Source organism: Ranitomeya imitator, chromosome 1, assembly GCF_032444005.1.
Source record: "Ranitomeya imitator isolate aRanImi1 chromosome 1, aRanImi1.pri, whole genome shotgun sequence".
Taxonomy (NCBI): domain Eukaryota; kingdom Metazoa; phylum Chordata; class Amphibia; order Anura; family Dendrobatidae; genus Ranitomeya; species Ranitomeya imitator.
This window is the reverse complement of record NC_091282.1, coordinates 253065210-253085074: the sequence shown is the minus strand read 5'-3', so window position 1 is coordinate 253085074 and position 19865 is coordinate 253065210. Positions and strand designations below refer to the sequence as shown.

Sequence of the window (19865 nt, the reverse complement as noted above, 5' to 3'; positions counted from 1 at the left end):
ACATCCAGATGTTAAATGAGTATCTATTGTGAAATATGAAGCACCAGAAAACAATGGTTTTTGATGTGGTATTTTGTTTTTTCCACAAAGCCCAGCATGCTTTCGGTATGATGTTTTTCCCTGCTATTTTTCGCATAGGCTTTTCGATAGGACTAGCAAAACATAAGAAAAAACTTGTTACAAATGTAACATAAGAAAACAACAAAAAATACCTGTAGAAAACACAATGAAAACACAATCAAATTTTTAACAAGCAAAAATAGTGGAATTGTATTTGATTTTTATAAAAGGAGGCCTAACACATGTACCACCAATATGTCTTATTACAGCATCTCACTGCTAACTTTTAACCCCTTTACCCCCAAGGGTGGTTTGCACGTTATGGACCGGGTCAATTTTTACAATTCTGACCACTGTCCCTTTATGAGGTTATAACTCTGGAACGCTTCAACGGATCCCGGTGATTCTGACATTGTTTTCTCGTGACATATTGTACTTCATGATAGTGGTAAAATTTCTTTGATATTACCTGCGTTTATTTGTGAAAAAAACGGAAATTTGGCGAAAATTTTGAAAATTTCGCAATTTTCCAACTTTGAATTTTTATGCAATTAAATCACAGAGATATGTCACACAAAATACTTAATAAGTAACATTTCCCACATGTCTACTTTACATCAGCACAATTTTGGAACCAAAAATTTTTTTTTGTTAGGGAGTTATAAGGGTTAAAAGTTGACCAGCAATTTCTCATTTTTACAACACCATTTTATTTTAGGGACCACATCTCATTTGAAGTCATTTTGAGGGGTCTATATGATAGAAAATACCCAAGTGTGACACCATTCTAAAAACTGCACCCCTCAAGGTTCTCAAAACCACATTCAAGAAGTTTATTAACCCTTCAGGTGCTTCACAGGAATTTTTGGAATGTTTAACCCCTTACCGGCATCGGACGTACTATACCGTCCGATGCCGGCTCCCCTGCTTTGATGCAGGGCTCCGCGGTGAGCCCGCACCAAAGCCGGGACATGTCAGCTGTTTTGAACAGCTGACATGTGCCCGTAATAGGCGCGGGCAGAATCGCGATCTGCCCGCACCTATTAACTAGTTAAATGCCGCTGTCAAACGCAGACAGCGGCATTTAACTACCGCTTCCGGCCGGGCGGCCGGAAATGACGTCATCGCCGACCCCCGTCACATGTCCGGGGGTCGGCGATGCGTCTCCATTGTAGCCATAGAGGTCCTTGAGACCTCTATGGTTACTGATTGCCCGTCGCTGTGAGCGCCACCCTGTGGTCGGCGCTCACAGCACACGTGCAATTCTGCTACATAGCAGCGATCAGCAGATCGCTGCTATGTAGCAGAGCCGATCGGCTTGTGCCTGCTTCTAGCCTCTCATGGAGGCTATTGAAGCATGGCAAAAGTTAAAAAAAAAAGTTTAAAAAAATGTGAAAAAAATAAAAAAAACATAAAAGTTTAAATCACCCCCCTTTCGCCCCAATCAAAATAAATCAATAAAAAAAATATCAAATCTACGCATATTTGGTATCGCCGCGCTCAGAATTGCCCGATCTATCAAATAAAAAAAAGTATTAACCTGATCGCTAAACAGCGTAGCGGGAAAAAAACTCGAAACGCCAGAATTACGTTTTTTTGGTCGCCGCGACATTGCATTAAAATGCAATAACGGGCGATCAAAAGAACGTATCTGCACCGAAATGCTATCATTAAAAACGTCATCTCGGCACGCAAAAAATAAGCCCTCAACCGACCCCAGATCACGAAAAATGGAGACGCTACGAGTATCGGAAAATGGCGCAATTTTTTTTTTTTTTTTTTTAGCAAAGTTTGGAATTTTTTTTCACCACTTAGATATAAAATAACCTAGTCATGTTTGGTGTCTATGAACTCGTAATGACCTGGAGAATCATAATGGCAGGTCATTTTTAGCATTTAGTGAACCTAGCAAAAAAGCCAAACAAAAAACCAATGTGGGATTGCACTTTTTTTGCAATTTCACCGCACTTGGAATTTTTTTCCCGTTTTCTAGTACACGACATGTTAAAACCAATGATGTCGTTCAAAAGTACAACTCGTCCCGCAAAAAATAAGCCCTCACATGGCCAAATTGACGGAAAAATAAAAAAGTTATGGCTCTGGGAAGGAGGGGAGCGAAAAACGAACACGGAAAAACGAAAAATCCCCTGGTCATGAAGGGGTTAAATAAAAATTAACATTTAACTTTTTTTCACAAAAAATTTACTTCAGCTCCAATTTGTTTTATTTTGCCAAGGGTAACAGGAGAAAATGGACCCCAAAAGTTGTTGTACAATTTGTCCTGAGTACGCTGATACCCCATATGTGGGGGTAAACCACAGTTTGTGCGCATGGCAGAGCTCGGAAGGGAAGGAGCGCCATTTGACTTTTCAATGCAAAGTTGACTGGAATTGAGATGGGACGCCATGTTGCGTTTGGAGAGCCACTGATGTGCCTAAACATTGAAACCCCCCACAAGTGACACCATTTTGGAAAGTAGACCCCCTAAGGAACTTATCTAGAGGTGTGGTGAGCACTTTGACCCACCAAGTGCTTCACAGAAGTTAATAATGCAGAACCGTAAAAATAAAAAATCATTTTTTTTCACAAACATTATCTTTTCGCCCCAAATTTTTTATTTTCCCAATGGTAAGAGAAGAAATTGGACCACAAAAGTTGTGGCACAATTTGTCCTGAGTACTCTGATACCCCATATGTGGGGGTAAACCATTGTTTGGGCGCATGGGAGAGCTCGGAAGGGAAGGAGCGCCGTTTGACCTTTCAATGCAAAATTGACAGGAATTGAGATGAGACGCCATGTTGCGTTTGGAGAGCCACTGATGTGCCTAAACATTGAAACCCCCCACAAGTGACACCATTTTGGAAAGTAGACCCCCTAAGGAACTTATCTAGAGGTGTGGTGAGCACTTTGACCCACCAAGTGCTTCACAGAAGTTTATAATGCAGAACCGTAAAAATAAGAAATCATTTTTTTTTCACAAAAATTATCTTTTCGCCCCCAATTTTTTATTTTCCCAATGGTAAGAGAAGAAATTGGACCACAAAAGTTGTGGCACAATTTGTCCTGAGTACTCTGATACCCCATATGTGGGGGTAAACCATTGTTTGGGCGCATGGGAGAGCTCGGAAGGGAAGGAGCGCCGTTTGACCTTTCAATGCAAAATTGACAGGAATTGAGATTGGACGCCATGTTGTGTTTGGAGAGCCACTGATGTACCTAAACATTGAAACCCCCCACAAGTGACACCATTTTGAAAAGTAGACCCCCTAAGGAACTTATCTAGATGTGTGGTGAGCACTTTGACCCAATAAGAGCTTCACAGAAGTTTATAATGCAGAGCCGTAAAAATAAAACAAAATTTTTTTCCCACAAAAATAATTTTTTAGCCCCCAGTTTTGTATTTTCCTGAGGGTAACAGGAGAAATTGGACCCCAAAAGTTGTTGTGCAATTTGTCCTGAGTGCGCTGATACCCTATATGTGGGGGAGAACCAGCGTTTGGGCGCATGGGAGGGCTCGGAAGGGAAGGAGAGCCATTTGGAATACAGACTTAGATGGAATGGTCTGCAGGCGTCACATTGTGTTTGCAGAGCCCCTAATGTACCTAAACAGTAGAAACCCCCCACAAGTGACCCCATATTGGAAACTAGACCCCCCAAGGAACTTATTTAGATGTGTTGTGAGAACTTTGAGTCCCCAAGTATTTCACTACAGTTTATAACGCAGAGCCGTGAAAATAAAATAAAAAATTTCCCCTCAAAATTATTTTTTAGCCCCCAGTTTTGTATTTTCTCGAGGGTAAAAGGAGAAATTGGACCCCAAAAGTTGTTGTCCAATTTGTCCTGAGTGCGTTGATACCCCATATGTGGGGTGAACCAGCGTTTGGGCGCATGGGAGGGCTCGGAAGGGAAGGAGCGCCATTTGGAATGCAGACTTAAATGGAATGGTCTGCAGGCGTCACATTGCGTTTGCAGAGCCCCTAATATACCTAAACAGTAGAAACCCCCACAAGTGACCCCATGTTGGAAACTAGACCCCCCCACGAACTTATCTAGATGTGCTGTGAGAACTTTGAGCCCCCAAGTGTTTCACTACAGTTTATAACGCAGAGCCGTGAAAATAAAAAATCTCTTTTTTTCCCACAAAAATTATTTTTTAGCCCCCAGTTTTGTATTTTCCCAAGGGTAACAGGAGAAATTGGACCCCAAAAGTTTTTGTCCAATTTGTCCTGAGTACGCTGATACCCCATATGTTGGGGTAAACTCCTGTTTGGGCACACGGGAGAGCTCGGAAGGGAAGGAGCACTGTTTTACTTTTTCAATGCAGAATTGGATGGAATTGAGATCGGTCGCCATGTCGCGTTTGGAGATCCCCCTGATGTGCCTAAATAGTGGAAACCCCCCAATTATAACTGAAACCCTAATCCAAACACACCCCTAACCCTAATCCCAACGGTAACCCTAACCACACCTCTAACCCAGACACACCCCTAATCCTAATCCCAATCGCAAATGTAATCCAAACCCTAACCCTAACTTTAGCCCCAACCCTAACTGTAGCCTTAACCCTAACCCTAGCCCTTACCCTAGCCCTAACCCTAGCCCCAACCCTAACCCTAACCCTAGCCCTAACCCTAACCCTAATCCCAACCCTAGCCCTAGCCCTAACCCTAGCCCTAACCCTAACCCTAGCCCTAACCCTAGCCCTAACCCTAGCCCTAATCCTAGCCCTAACCCTAGCCCTAACCCTAGCCCTAACCCTAGCCCTAACCCTAGCCCTAACCCTAGCCCTAGCCCTAACCCTAGCCCTAACCCTAGCCCTAACCCTAATGGGAAAATGGAAATAAATACATTTTTTTCATTTACTTTTATAGTGGGTTTTTTAGCGGATTTTTATGATTGGCAGCCGTCACACACTGAAAGACGCTTTTTATTGCAAAAAATATTTTTTGCGTTACCACATTTTGAGAGCTATAATTTTTCCATATTTGAGTCCACAGAGTCATGTGAGGTCTTGTTTTTTGCGGGACGAGTTGACGTTTTTATTGGTAACATTTTCGGGCACGTGACATTTTTTGATCGCTTTTTATTCCGATTTTTGTGAGGCAGAATGACCAAAAACCAGCTATTCATGAATTTCTTTTGGGGGAGGCGTTTATACCGTTCCGCGTTTGGTAAAATTGATAAAGCAGTTTTATTCTTCAGGTCAGTACGATTACAGCGATACCTCATTTATATCATTTTTTTATGGTTTGGCGCTTTTATACGATAAAAACTATTTTATAGAAAAAAATAATTATTTTTGCATCGCTTTATTCTCAGGACTATAACTTTTTTATTTTTTTGCTGATGATGCTGTATGGCGGCTCTTTTTTTGCGGGACAATATGACGCTTTCAGCGGTACCATGGTTATTTATATCCGTCTTTTTGATCGCGTGTTATTCCACTTTATGTTTGGCGGTATGATAATAAAGCGTTGTTTTTTGCCTCGTTTTTTTTTTTTTTTTCTTACGGTGTTTACTGAAGGGGTTAACTAGTGGGCCAGTTTTATAGGTCGGGTCGTTACGGACGCGGAGATACTAAATATGTGTACTTTTATTGTTTTGTTTTTTTTATTTAGATAAAGAAATGTATTTATGGGAATAATATATATATATTTTTTTCATTATTTAGGATTTTTTTTTTTTTTTTTACACACTTGGAAATTTTTTTTTTTACTTTTTTACTTTGCCCCAGGGGGGGACAATACAGATCGGTGATCTGCCAGTTTGCACAGCACTCTGACAGATCACCGATCTGTCTGAGAGCAGTGCAGCGTTACCAAGTGCCTGTTCTGAGCAGGCACTTGGTAAGCCACCTCCCTCCCTGCAGGACCCGGATCCGCGGCCATTTTGGATCCGGGACTTACTGCAGGGAGGGAGGTAGGAGACCCCCGGAGCAACGCGATCACATCGCGTTGCTGCGGGGGTCTCAGGGAAGCCCGCAGGGAGCCCCCTCCCTGCGCGATGCTTCCCTGCACCGCCGGCACATCGCGATCATCTTTGATCGCGGTGTGCCGGGGGTTAATGTGCCGGGGGCGGTCCGTGACCGCTCCTGGCACATAGTGCCGGATGTCAGCTGCGATAAGCAGCTGACACCCGGCCGCGATCGGCGGCGCTCCCCCCGTGAGCGCGGCCGATCGCGCTGGACGTAATATTCCGTCCTTGGGAATTAAGGCCCACCCCACATGGACGGAATATTACGTCCAATGGCAGAAAGGGGTTAATGAAGACAGGAAAACACATTTAAGTAAATTCTGGAAGAATGTGTTTCTGTACCAAGAAAACGCGTCAATTTCCTACATTGTTATTAAAGTTACTAATTCATTTACTACAAATTGGATCCAAACTACTATTACTTTAAAAAAAAAATATTTACAAGGTTGCAAAACAGAAAACGTAGTGAGATAGAACAAGATATGCAATCAAATAAGTGGTTACACATACAACAGAAGTGTATTTTCTTACAATTCAGTAATTGAAATTTCCTAAAGTATTCACATCTCACAAATGATGATATCTTGGATGGCTATCAATTTACTTTATAAAACAGAGGACGTCAAACCACTGAGACCCCAAGATCCTGAGACTACATGGGCTTAAGAAGCGAGCGCTGCATCCTCTTCAGGTTCCCTGCACAGCGGCACTTCTGTTCACAGACTGCGTAGGGAAACGCAGCATGACTCTACTTACTTGAATAAAGCTGTGCTGCAGTTCCCTACGAAAGAGATGATCAAGAGCTTCAACAATTCTCACGTTGGCATCCAAGCAGTCTGACCCACTCTAATGGTGATGGATAATAGCAAAATGCAATCCCTTCATGTAATGGGAGTAAGGCTTTTACAACCTGGAGTAGGTTTACAATACACTATGTTCCAAATTATTATGCAGATGACATTTTTCTCAGATTTTCCTAAATGGTCGGTGCAAATGACAGTCAGTCTAATAAAAGTCATTACCCGTTAGAGTATACATCAAATTTTATTGAAGAAACCTCCCACTGATAACAGTATAATCTCCAAAATGGATAGAAAACTCAAAATACACTGTTCCACATTATTAGGCACAGTAGAATTTCTAAACATTTGATATGTTTTAAAGAACTGAAAATGCTCATTTGTGGAATTTGGAGCATTAGGAGGTCACATTCACTGAACAAAAAAGCTATTTCACTCCAAAACATCCTAACAGGCCAAGTTACATGTTAACATAGGACCCCTTCTTTGATATTACCTTCACAGTTCTTGCATTCTTGAGTTTTTGGAGAGTTTCTGCTTGTACGTCTTTGCATGAAGTCAGAATAGATTCCCAGAGCTGCTGTTTTGATGTGAACTGCCTCCCACCCTCATAGATCTTGTGCTGGATGATACTCCAAAGGTTTTCTATAGGGTTGAGGTCAGGGGAAGATGGTGGCCACACCATGAGTTTAGCTCCTTTTATGCCCATAGCAGCCAATGACTCAGAGGTATTATTTGCAGCATGAGATGGGGCATTGTCATGCATGAAGATGATTTTGCTCCTGAAGGCACGTTTCTGCTTTTAGACCATGGAAGAAAGTTGTCAGTCAGAAACGCTATTTACTTTACAGAGGTCATTTTCACATCTTCAGGAACCTTAAAGGGCCCTACCAGCTGTTTCCCCATGAGTCGGACACAAAACATGACTCCTCCACCTCATTGCTGACATCGCAGCCTTGTTGGGACATGGTGGCCATCCACAAACCATCCACTACTCCATCCATCTGGACCATCCAGGGTTGCTCGACACTCATCAGTAAACAAAACTGTTTGAAAATTAGTCTTCATGTATGTCTGGGCCCACTGCAACCGTTTCTGCTCATGAACACTGTTTAGGGATGGCCGAATAGTAGGTTTATGCACCACAGCAAGCCTTTGAAGGATCATACACCTTGAGGTTCGAGGGACTCCAGAGGCACCAGCAGCTTCAAATTAACTGTTTGCTGCTTTGTAATGGCATTTTGGCAGCTGCTCTCTTAATCCAATGAATTTGTCTGGCAGAAACCTTCCTCATTATGCCTTCATCTGCATGAACTCTGTCTGTGCTCTGTTTCAGTCACAAATCTCTTCACAGTATGATGATCACAAGTTTTTTGTGAAGTATCTAATTTTTTCATACCTTGTCCAAGGCATTGCACTATTTAACGCTTTTCAGCAGCAGAGAGATCCTTTTTATTTCTCATATTGCTTGAAACCTTTGGCCTCCTTAATAATGTGGAACACCACAATTAAATCTTTATGACACTTAAATCCAATTTGCATAATAATTTGGAACAGTGTACTGCATTGTTAATAAAACAGAATAGGTGTTCAAAAAGAAAACAAATTATTGAAAGGATTGCAGTCAATAACATTTATGAACATAACTATGCTCTTAAAAACGATAACATTGCAAAATAAGAAAAAAATTGTCTCTCTGGAATAGAACATTTGGGACAACTTAGATCTAATTTCTTAGCAGTACCCCCTCTCAGGCAGTTGACAACCTTATAGGTATCCTAGAAACATCAGAATTTAGGTATAATTGTTCATTATAATATTTACTGGTCAATTGTTCGACCACTAAGTAGTTCTGACTCCCCTTTTCTATTTCCCCTCTATCTGTTTTCCTGTTTCCTTCCCCCAACCCTGTTATTTTGTTCATACCTTTATCCCAACAACTTAGACTCCTTTTTACTACCCTCCCACCCCTGTTATTTTAAAGTTAAAAATTATTATTAATAGTTATGTTTGAAAATCTAATTTGTCGCTGTTAAACCTAATAAAAAAAAAAAAAGAAAAAAAAAGAAAACATAAAACACCTAAAGTGACAATAGGTACAATTATAAGACTTTTCCCAAATAAATGCTACTAGTGATTCCAATTCTTTCTCTCAGGGATCTGGACACAGGTTCCACTTTCACTTTATCTTGTGATTCTCAGAGATGCCAACTATAAGGAGAGGAATCTTAAGGTACCTTCACACTAAACGATGCTGCAGCGATCCAGACAACGATCCGGATCGCTGCAGCGTCGCTGTTTGGTCGCTGGAGAGCTGTCACACAGACAGCTCTCCAGCGACCAACGATGCTGGTAACCAGGGTAAACATCGGGTTACTAAGCGCAGGGCCGCGCTTAGTAACCCGATGTTTACCCTGGTTACCATCCTAAAAGTAAAAAAAACAAACGCTTCATACTTACCTTCCGCTGTCTGTCCCCGGCGCAGTGCTTCTCTGTACTGGCTGTGAGCACAGTGGCCGGAAAGCAGAGCGGTGACGTCACCGCTCTGCTTTCCGGCCGCTGTGCTCACAGTGAGTGCAGGAAAGCACAGCGCCGGAGGACAGACAGCGGAAGGTAAGTATGAAGTGTTTGTTTTTTTTACTTTTAGGATGGTAACCAGGGTAAACATCGGGTTACTAAGCGCGGCCCTGCGCTTAGTAACCCGATGTTTACCCTGGTTACCAGCGAAGACATCGCTGAATCGGTGTCACACACGCCGATTCAGCGATGTCAGCGGGAGAGCCAGCGACCAAATAAAGTTCTGGCCTTCTAACCCCGACCAACGACATCACAGCAGGATTCTGATCGCTGCTGCGTGTCAAACTGAACGATATCGCTAGCCAGGACGCTGCAACGTCACGGATCGCTAGCGATATCGTTTAGTGTGAAGGTACCTTTATTCTATACCTCATCTGAATGGTGATAGAAGCCTTCTGATTAGATCTGGTCAAGATCTAAATAGATTAATTTGACTGTTATACAGAGTCACCAACTCACAATATAATGGGAGAAAGGATTCACCTATTGTCTCGTGAATTTACCAAAAGTGAAGTACAAACGTTGTGCATACTTCACAAATGCATCCCAAAAGGCAGTGGATCAGTAAAACCTAAAGGTACCGTCACATTTAGCGACGCTGCAGCGATATAGACAACGATGCCGATCGCTGCAGCGTCGCTGTTTAGGTCGATGTATGGTCGCTGGAGAGCTGTCACACAGACAGCTCTCCAGCGACCAACGATGCCGAAGTCCCCGGGTAACCAGGGTAAACATCGGGTTACTAAGCGCAGGGCCGCGCTTAGTAACCCGATGTTTACCCTGGTTACCATTGTAAAAGTTAAAAAAACAAACAAACACTACATACTTACATTCCGGTGTCTGTCACGTCCCCCGGCGTCAGCTTCCCTGCACTTTGTCAGTGCCGGCCGTAAAGCAGAGCACAGCGGTGACATCACCGCTGTGCTCTGCTTCACGGCCGGCGCTGACAGTCAGTGCGGGAAGCTAACGCCGGGGAACGTGACAGACACCGGAATGTAAGTATGTACTATTTGTTTTTTTTTTTAACTTTTACAATGGTAACCAGGGTAAACATCAGGTTACTAAGCGCGGCCCTGAGCTTAGTAACCCGATTTTTACCCTGGTTACCAGTGAACACATCGCTGGATCGGCGTCACACACGTCGATCCAGCGATGACAGCGGGTGATCAGCGACCAAAAAAAAGGTCCTGATCATTCCCAGCGACCAACAATCTCCCAGCAGGGGCCTGATCGTTGGTCGCTGTCACGCATAACGATTTCGTTAACGATATCGTTGCTATGTCACAAAAAGCAACGATATCGTTAACGAAATCGTTATGTGTGAAGGTACCTTAAGGCTAGGTTCAGATTGCGTTAGGGCAATCCATTTAGTGCTAAGCACTAGCGGATTGCGCTAATGCAATGTCTTTTTCGGGGTCGCGTTTAACGTCCCCGATAGCACAGATCCCTGATCTGCGAGAGCGGGGAACTGACCTCGGGCGCGCATCGGACGCTGCAAGCAGCGTCCGAGGCGCGTCACAAAACACTGGCACATCGATAGCGCGTGCTGAAAATGGCACGCGCTAGCGATGCACATTCCCATTGCTGCCAATGGGTGCGCTAACGGACGCGTTGCACGGCGTTAATTTCGCCGTGCAACGCTGTCCATTAGCGCGGTCCCATTAATGCAATGGGAACCTAGCCTTAGTCAAGCAACTATTTTCCTCATCATCTGCCAGGAGCATAAGGCTTGTTTTGTTACAGACTATTTTTATTTATCAGTCCTGTAATTAGATGTACCTGTGTATTTTTCTGCACAGCTAAAGGAGGATTGGCCTAAAAAGCTAAATATTCAAGATGAGGACACAGCTGCTTCTAATTTGAAAGATACACAAATATGCTTCTAAAGAGTCAATCTCCAAAACTGCTTTAATAGGTTAATCTTACAGTCTCACTACATAAATGTAAGATCTAAAGGTACCTTCACACATAACGATATCGTTAACGATATCGTTGCTTTTTGTGACGTAGCAACGATATCGTTAAGGAAATCGTTATGTGTGACAGCGACCAACGATCAGGCCCCTGCTGGGAGATCGTTGGTCGCTGAACAAAGTCCAGAACTTTATTTCGTCGCTGGATCTCCCGTGGACATCGCTGGATCGGCGTGTGTGACACCGATCCAGCGATGTCTTCACTGGTAACCAGGGTAAACATCGGGTTACTAAGCGCAGGGCCGCGCTTAGTAACCCGATGTTTACCCTGGTTACCAGCGTAAAAGTAAAAAAAAAACAAACACTACATACTTATCTACCGCTGTCTGTCCCCGGCGCTGTGCTTCTCTGCACTCCTCCTGTACTGGCTGTGAGCGTCGGTCAGCCGGAAAGCAGAGCGGTGACGTCACCGCTCTGCTTTCCGGCCGCTGTGCTCACAGCCAGTACAGGAGGAGTGCAGAGAAGCACAGCGCCGGGGACAGACAGCGGTAGGTAAGTATGTAGTGTTTGTTTTTTTTAACTTTTACGCTGGTAACCAGGGTAAACATCGGGTTACTAAGCGCGGCCCTGCGCTTAGTAACCCGATGTTTACCCTGGTTACCGGCATCGTTGGTCGCTGGAGAACTGTCTGTGTGACAGCTCTCCAGCGACCAAACAGCGACGCTGCAGCGATCAGGATCGTTGTCGGTATCGCTGCAGCGTCGCTTAATGTGAAGGGGCCTTAACAGTAGCCACAATGAGTTTACCTCCATTATACACAGACCTGCATTATACACAGTGACCAATGTCATATTGCCTATTACATAATAACACCTATCACGAAGTAAGACTGTATTCTCATATTGCACATTGACACTCTCCCCTATGCGGTGGCATCTGCCAGCTCAGAAGCAGAAGTCTCACAATGAATACAAATAGCGAGTTGGAGAGTCATCTTCCGTCTGACTTTTAGATAGACAGACAGATAGATAGACAGAGGCATGCACAGTGCTCAGCATACATGAATACACCCCAACAGATTTGTCAGAAAACCTTTTTCCCTGAAGAATCATCATTTTATGTGATACAATACTATAAAGTATTCCCACAAATTTAGCCCATTGATTTCAAACAGGATTTGTTATTTTTCACATCCAAAAAAGTACATTTCCTAACAAATTTATTCAACACCATGCTGAAAAAATAAGCACACTCCAAAAAGTGTTAAGGTACCGTCACACTAAACGATATCGCAAGCGATCCGTGACGTTGCAGCGTCCTGGCTAGCGATATCGTTCAGTTTGACACGCAGCAGCAATCAGAATCCTGCTGTGATGTCGTTGGTCGCTGCAGAAAGTCCAGCACTTTATTTCGTCGCTGGACTTCCTGCTGACATCGCTGAATCGGCGTGTGTGACACCGATTCAGCGATGTCTTCGCTGGTAACCAGGGTAAACATCGGGTTACTAAGCGCAGGGCCGCGCTTAGTAACCCGATGTTTACCCTGGTTACCAGCGTAAAAGTAAAAAAAAAAAAACGCTTCATACTTACCTTCCGCTGTCTGTCCCTCGGCGCTCTGCTTCTCTGCCCTGTGTTAAGCACAGCGGCCGGAAAGCACAGCGGTGACGTCACCGCTCTGCTTTCCGGCCGCTGTGCTCACAGTCAGTGCAGGAAAGCACAGCGCCGGGGACGGCCCCGCGCTTAGTAACCCGATGTTTACCCTGGTTACCGGGGACCTCGGGATCGTTGGTCGCTGGAGAACTGTCTGTGTGACAGCTCTCCAGCGACCAAACAGCGACGCTGCAGCAATCCGGATCGTTGTCGGTATCGCTGCAGCGTCTCTTAGTGTGACGGTACCTTTAGGAGTAAAACTAAAGTTTGGACTACAAAATTCTAATGAACAAGAATTTAACCACAAGTCAGTCTAATTATTCATTAAACAAGTGTCCAACAGACAGTTCACTAAAAAAAAGGGTGTTACTTAAAGAAAATGCCTTCATTTTACATGAAGTTAACAATGGCAATGAGAAATGTCACAAGACATGATAAAGAAAATAATTTCTTTACACAAGAAAGTTGAAGGCTTCAAGATCAGAAAAGCTTTACTTGTCAGAACTGCAGCACAAATTGATAAAAAATTAAACAAAGATAGAACTGCAACCATCTCACAGAGACATCCAGGCTGACCATGGAAGTTGACACCTAAAAAGGAGCGTCCCCTAAGAAGGGTAGAAGAAAACAGATAAACAAGTACATGGCAGTTAGCTAAAAAAAATAAAAATAGAAAGCCAAGCTGTGGTGAGTGTTTCCTGTGACACAATACAGCGTACACTGCAGGGGAATGGCATGCATGGGTGGCGTCCATGAAGAAGCTTCTCCTACAAATGTGAGGAGAACAAAGAAAAAATGCATGGTGCCTACAGTGAAGCATGGCCGTGGAAATGTCATTACGTGGTGCGGCATGAGTGCTGCTGGTGTTTAGGAGCTACATTTCACTGCACTAACGGTATCAGGAATTCACAGATGTACTGATCTATTCTAAAAGAGAAGATGCTACCAACATCGTAAGCCCTTGATAGACGTGAACTTTTCCAACATGATAAAGATCCAAAATACACATCTAAGGCCAATGATGCATTTCTGAATTAGAACAGCGTGAATGTGATTCAGTGGTCAAGTAAGTCTACTGATATGAACCTAATTGAGTACCACTCTCCATCCAGCTCCTAAAAAAAAGGTTGCTCTTGATGAATAAAAAAAAAAAACAAACGGATTACTTACCGGTAATACTCTTTTATAGAGCCACGACAGCACCCACTTGAGAGAGGGAATCCGCCCCTAGGAATAGGAAACTCTATGGAGAGATAAAAGGGGCGGTCCCCCTCGCTCCCACAGTTGGGTTACAGAGATTGCGAGGAACCGCCCACGAATTTTAGTAGGCAATCCAATATTATTATTTATCTTTAGTTAACTTAAGTATGGCTAACTACAAGAACCATTCACCCTTATCAGTGCTCTTATGAGAAAATAACTATTAGGGAAGGAAGTGAAGGGGTGCTGTCGTGGCTCTATAAAAGAGTATTACTGGTAAGTAATCCGTTTTTTCTTCTTCACCACGACAGCACCCACTTGACTTTCAGAGATAGTTATTTGGGGGGGGGGGTTCACCGTGTTAAGAACTGATCTACCGAAAGGTAAGTCAGATGAGGAAGATAAGTCCAATCTATCGGGACTATAAAAAGTAGTAGGAGAAGACCAAGTTGCGGCCTTACACATCAGTTCTATTGGGACCTCCGCTCTCTCAGCCCAGGATGAAGCTATCGCCCGGGCAGAGTGTGCCTTTACGGTTTCAGGCGGATTCTCCCCTTTTGATGAATAAGCCAGGCAAATTGTGTCCCGAATCCACCAGGATAACGTGCTCTTCGTGACACAAGAACCTTTCTTATGGCTCTGGAAGGAAACAAAGAGAGCCCTGCTCTTCCTTCAGGGGCTAGTTCTGTCTAGGCAAGCTATTATAGCCCTTCTTACATCTAATGTATGGTATTTTTCCTCTTCCCGATTTGCGGGGTTACTATACATGGAAGGACGGTAAGATTTCTTGAGATCTATGGAATTCGGAACCTACTTTAGGTAAGTAAGAAGGGTCTGTTTTTAGGACAATTCTATCCTGGAATATTGACAAAAAGGGAGGATCTATTGACAATGCCTGGATGTCACTTACTCTTCTCGCTGATACTAGGGCAATGAGAAGAGCTGTTTTAAGGGAGACAAATTTTATGGGAACTGAGTGTAGTGGCTCGAATGGGTTCCCTGTTAGGGCCTCTAGAACTAGACTAAGATCCCACGGTGGTATGTGGGGAATTTGGACTGGTTCTGACCTTTGGCATGCTGAAATAAATCGGGCTATCCACCTGTCTCCGGCAATATTGTGACTATACAAGGCTCCTAGAGCAGAAACCTGTATTTTCAAAGTACTGACTGATAGGCCTAAGTCACGCCCTCTCTGGAGAAATTCTAAGATAGCGGAAATGGGAATTTCTTTTGACAGAGCTGCTTTGTAGAAGGTAAGAAATTTTTTCCATACTCTTACATATATAGTTGTTGTAGTTCTTTTTCTACTTAATAGAAGGGTTTCAATCAATTTTCCCGAAAAGCTTCTTAGCTTTTATAGCTGCCTTTCAAATTCCAGGCTGTCAACCGTAGGCCCTTCACATGAGGGTGGTTGAAGGGACCCTGGGAGAGGAGGTTCTGAATCTCTGGCAGAATCCATAAATCCGAGATTGACATGGCTCTGAGCCAGGAAAACCATGTCTCTTGGGCCAAAATGGTGCTATTAGGATTATGTTTGCTCTGTCCTCCCTTATCTTCCTGATTACGGTTAGAAGGAGTATTAATGGAGGAAATGCATATGCTTGCCGAAATGTCACAGAACTTGGAGGGCATTGAGGATATTGGGGTTGTCGGCCAGGAATAATGAAGCAAACTTTTTGAATTGTCTGTTGTTTCTTGTTGCAAAAAAGTCGTAGTTACTCACCGATAACGGTGTTTCTCGGAGCCCATGACAGCACTACGGAGAGAGGGGATCCGCCCTTCAGGGACAGGAAACCTACAGATAAAAGGGCGGTACCTCTCCCTCGCATCAGTTGGTTTACAGAGCATCGGAGAACCTCCAGGTTAGTTTACAACAGAGAAAAAATCATATTATAACATTTCTTAATAGAGGAACCCCGTGCCTATACTTATACTATATACACTATATAAATTATATGTAATTAAAAGGTGCTCACCGCACTCGTGATGGGAGGGAATAAGCGAGTGCTGTCATGGGCTCCGAGAAACACCGTTTTCGGTGAGTAACTACGACTTTCTCGGTCTCCCATGACAGCACTACGGAGAGAATTGCAGAGACTAAGCTTAGGGAGGGACCACCGCCTCGAGAACCCTTCGTCCGAAGGTTAAGTCAGACACAGAGGCTAGATTTAATCTATAGTGTCTAAAAAAGGTTGATGGTGATGACCAGGTGGCCGCTTTACAGATTTGCTCTATCGATACCTCTGACCTCTCAGCCCATGAGGTAGCTACTGCTCTTGTGGAATGCGCTCTTATACCATCTGGGATCTCATTCCCCGAGGATGAATATGCCAAGACTATCGCCTCCTTTATCCACCTCGCCAAAGTACCCTTGGATGCCCGAAATCCTTTTCTGGGACCCTGAAAACAGACAAACAGAAAGCCTTCCTTCCTATACTCTCTGATGGAATCCAAGTATTGGATTAGGCATCTTCTGACGTCTAGATTATGGAAGTTCTGCTCTTTCTCATTTTTTGGGTTTGGACAAAAGGACGGCAGGGATACTTCTTGTGACCTATGGAATTTTGATGCCACTTTTGGCAAATAGGCCGGGTCAGGTCTAAGAGTGACTATAATCTAATATTTTAGTGAAAGGTGGATTGGAGGATAAGGCTTGAATGTCACTTATTCTGCGCGCAGATGTTAACGCTACCAAGAGAATAGTTTTAAGTGATAATGCTTTAATGAGATCGTCTCTATGGGTTCGAATGGAGGACCCATTAACGTCGAGAGGACTAAATTTAAGTCCCATGAGGGCACTTTTTGAGAAACTAAGGGCTTTGATCTTGTTACTGCCTTAATAAATCTGATTATCCATGGGTTGGCCGCAATATTATGGTTATAAAGTGCTCCTAGAGCTGCTATTTGTACCTTAAGAGTACTAACCGACAACCCCTGTTCCAGACCTTTTTGTAGGAACTTAAGTATTTTAGGAATTGAGGGCCCATCTTGGACTTTTACTTTGGGAACGGACAGAAATTTTTTCCATGTTTTCCCATATATTCTAGTAGTGATGGGTTTTCTACTTTTTAACAATGTGGTGACTAAGTTGTCTGAATAACCTCTTTCTTTTAATAGTCCCCGTTCAAAAGTCAGGCTGTCAAATGTAAGTTCGATTCCTGTGGGTGGAAGATCGGCCCTTGATGTAGAAGGTCTGGTATATTCGGTAGGACCCATGGGTCCGAGACCGATAGCATCCTCAGCCAGGAGAACCACGTCCTTTTTGGCCAGAACGGGGCTATAAGGATCATTTTCGTTTTGTCCTCTCTGACTTTCCGAATGACTGCCGGGATCAGAATAGTTGGAGGAAAAGCATAAGTCAATTTTTGAGTCCATGGAATCATAAAGGCATCTAGAGCCTGTGGATTCCCTTCCGGGTTCAGTGAGCAGAATTTGTTCACCTTTTTGTTTTTGGAATTGGCGAATAAATCTATTGTCGGCGTTCCCCACATTTCTGTGATCTGATCGTAGATGGATTGGTTTAGGGACCACTCGCCTTGTTTTAACTGAGATCGACTCAGATAATCTGCTCTCTCGTTGTTTGAACCCTGAATATGTAGCGCAGAGAGGGATAGTAGATTTTCTTCCGCAAGGTTGAAAATTTTGGCGGAAGAACTCATGAGTGCCCGAGACCTTGTTCCTCCCTGGTGGTTTATATACGCTACAGTCACTTTGTTGTCTGAAAAAATTCGGACATGATGTCCCTGAATATAGGTCAGAAAAGGAAGAAGAGCCTGAAGCACTGTCCAAAGTTCTTTTTGGTTTGAGGATGCTGATAGTTCCTGAACTGACCAGGTTCCCTGAGCCACTCTGTCCCCCATGTGAGCCCCCCACCCTCTGGGACTCACATCGGTTGTTATTACCCGAGATATTTTTGTCACCCAAGGAACTCCCCTTGATAAGTTTTGGCTTTCCACCCACCAACGAAGGGAATGAATAACTGAGGAATTTAGAGTAATTCGACTTTCCAAGTTGTTCTTTAGTACTGACTGCCATTCTAGTATGTCCCACTGAAGCTCCCTTGTGTGGAATTGTACGAAGGGTATCGCTGGTAGGCATGAGGACAGAGAGCCTAGTAGCGACATTGCTCTCCTTAGAGTCATGGAAGGATGGTGAAATGTTCGTGCTATCATGGCTAATATGTTGTCTTTTTTGGGGTCTGGAAGTCGACATTCTTGGACTCGGGAGTCTAATGTCAAACCTAGGAACTCCTGTACCCGACAGGGTTCCAACTTTAATTTTTTTATGTTTATGAGCCACCCCAAGTCCATCAAAATAGTCATTACTTGGTCTCTCTGTTCTCTGCAACTTTGAGCCGAGTTGCTTACAATGAGAAAGTCGGCTAGGTAAGGGACTATTAATATATTTTGTTCCCTTATGTGGGCCATCATTTCCGCTATTATCTTCGTGAATATTCGAGGAGCTATAGAGATCCCGAACGGAAGAGCCCTGTACTGAAAAAACCTTAATTGCCCTTTTATGGGAACTGCCAATCTTAGGAATTTTTGAGATTGATTGTGGATGGGCACATGATAATATGCGTCGGTTAGGTCTATCACGACCATGTAGCAATTCGGAAACAGGATTTTTATGGTGGACTTTATTGTTTCCATTTTGAATTTGTGATTTCTTACGTATTTGTTTAGGTTTTTTAGATTTATAATGGTCCGAAAGGACCCGTCGGGTTTTGGTACTAAAAAAAGAGGGGAGAAAAAACCTTCTCCTATTTCCTGAGGGGAGATTTCTTGAATCACAGATTTTTGCAGTGCAGTAGGGAAATAATTTCTTTCTCTAAAGCTGCTTGTTCTGCTGCCGAGGATCTTGTTTTTGTTTCTATGTAATTCCGGGGGGAGGGGGGAGGGGGGAGGGTGGCAAGGGAAACAAAATCTATCTTTAGACCGGACTGTATGATGTTTAAAATCCAGATGTTGTTGGATACTTTCTTCCAGGCGGGAAGGAATGATGTGAGTCTTCCCCCCACCGTAGGAATAATGTCATTTGGAGGGCTTTTTGTCACGAGAGGTATTGCCAAAGAGGTAACCTCTATCCCTTCTTCTGCCTTCTTCCCATTTATTCTGCTCCCTGGGGGGTCTGCGGCGGAAAAATCTCCGATTCCGAAAGGACTGCCTGAATGGGGCTGGACCTAAATTTGGAAACCCCTTCTTTTTGTCTCCCGCTTTTTGGAGGATGTCATCCAGGGTCTCTCCAAACAGAAAATTTCCTTCACATGGAATAGAACATAGCTTTAGCTTTGTCTGGAGGTCTCCAGGCCAGCTCTTGAGCCATAAGGTTCTTCTGGCTGCGTTGGAGAGAGCAGCGGTCTTAGATGTTAAACGTACGGAGTCTGCCGAGGAGTCCGCCAGGAATGCTGCTGCTGCTCTAATTGCAGGGATAGAGTCCAGTAATTTATTTCTGGGTAGCCCGTCTCTAATTTGATTTTCTAATTGGTCAATCCACACCATCAGAGATCTGGAGGTGCAGGTCGCCGCAACAGCAGGCCTCAAGCTATCCCCAGCCGATTCCCATGCCCCTTTAAGAAATGTGTCTGCTTTCTTATCTAAAGGGTCTCTGAGGGTACCCATGTCCTCGAACGGGAGCGCAAATTTTTTCGAGGCCTTTGCCACCGCTACATCCAATTTTGGTGCCTTATCCC

General features: G+C 43.7%; 1 protein-coding gene across 1 annotated transcript in view; it reads right to left on the bottom strand.

The window, feature by feature from the left end:
• KNTC1 (kinetochore associated 1) overlaps window positions 1–19865 on the bottom strand; it is a 356896-nt gene that overhangs the window by 29008 nt on the left and 308023 nt on the right. The gene's annotated exons all lie outside the window — the stretch shown is intronic.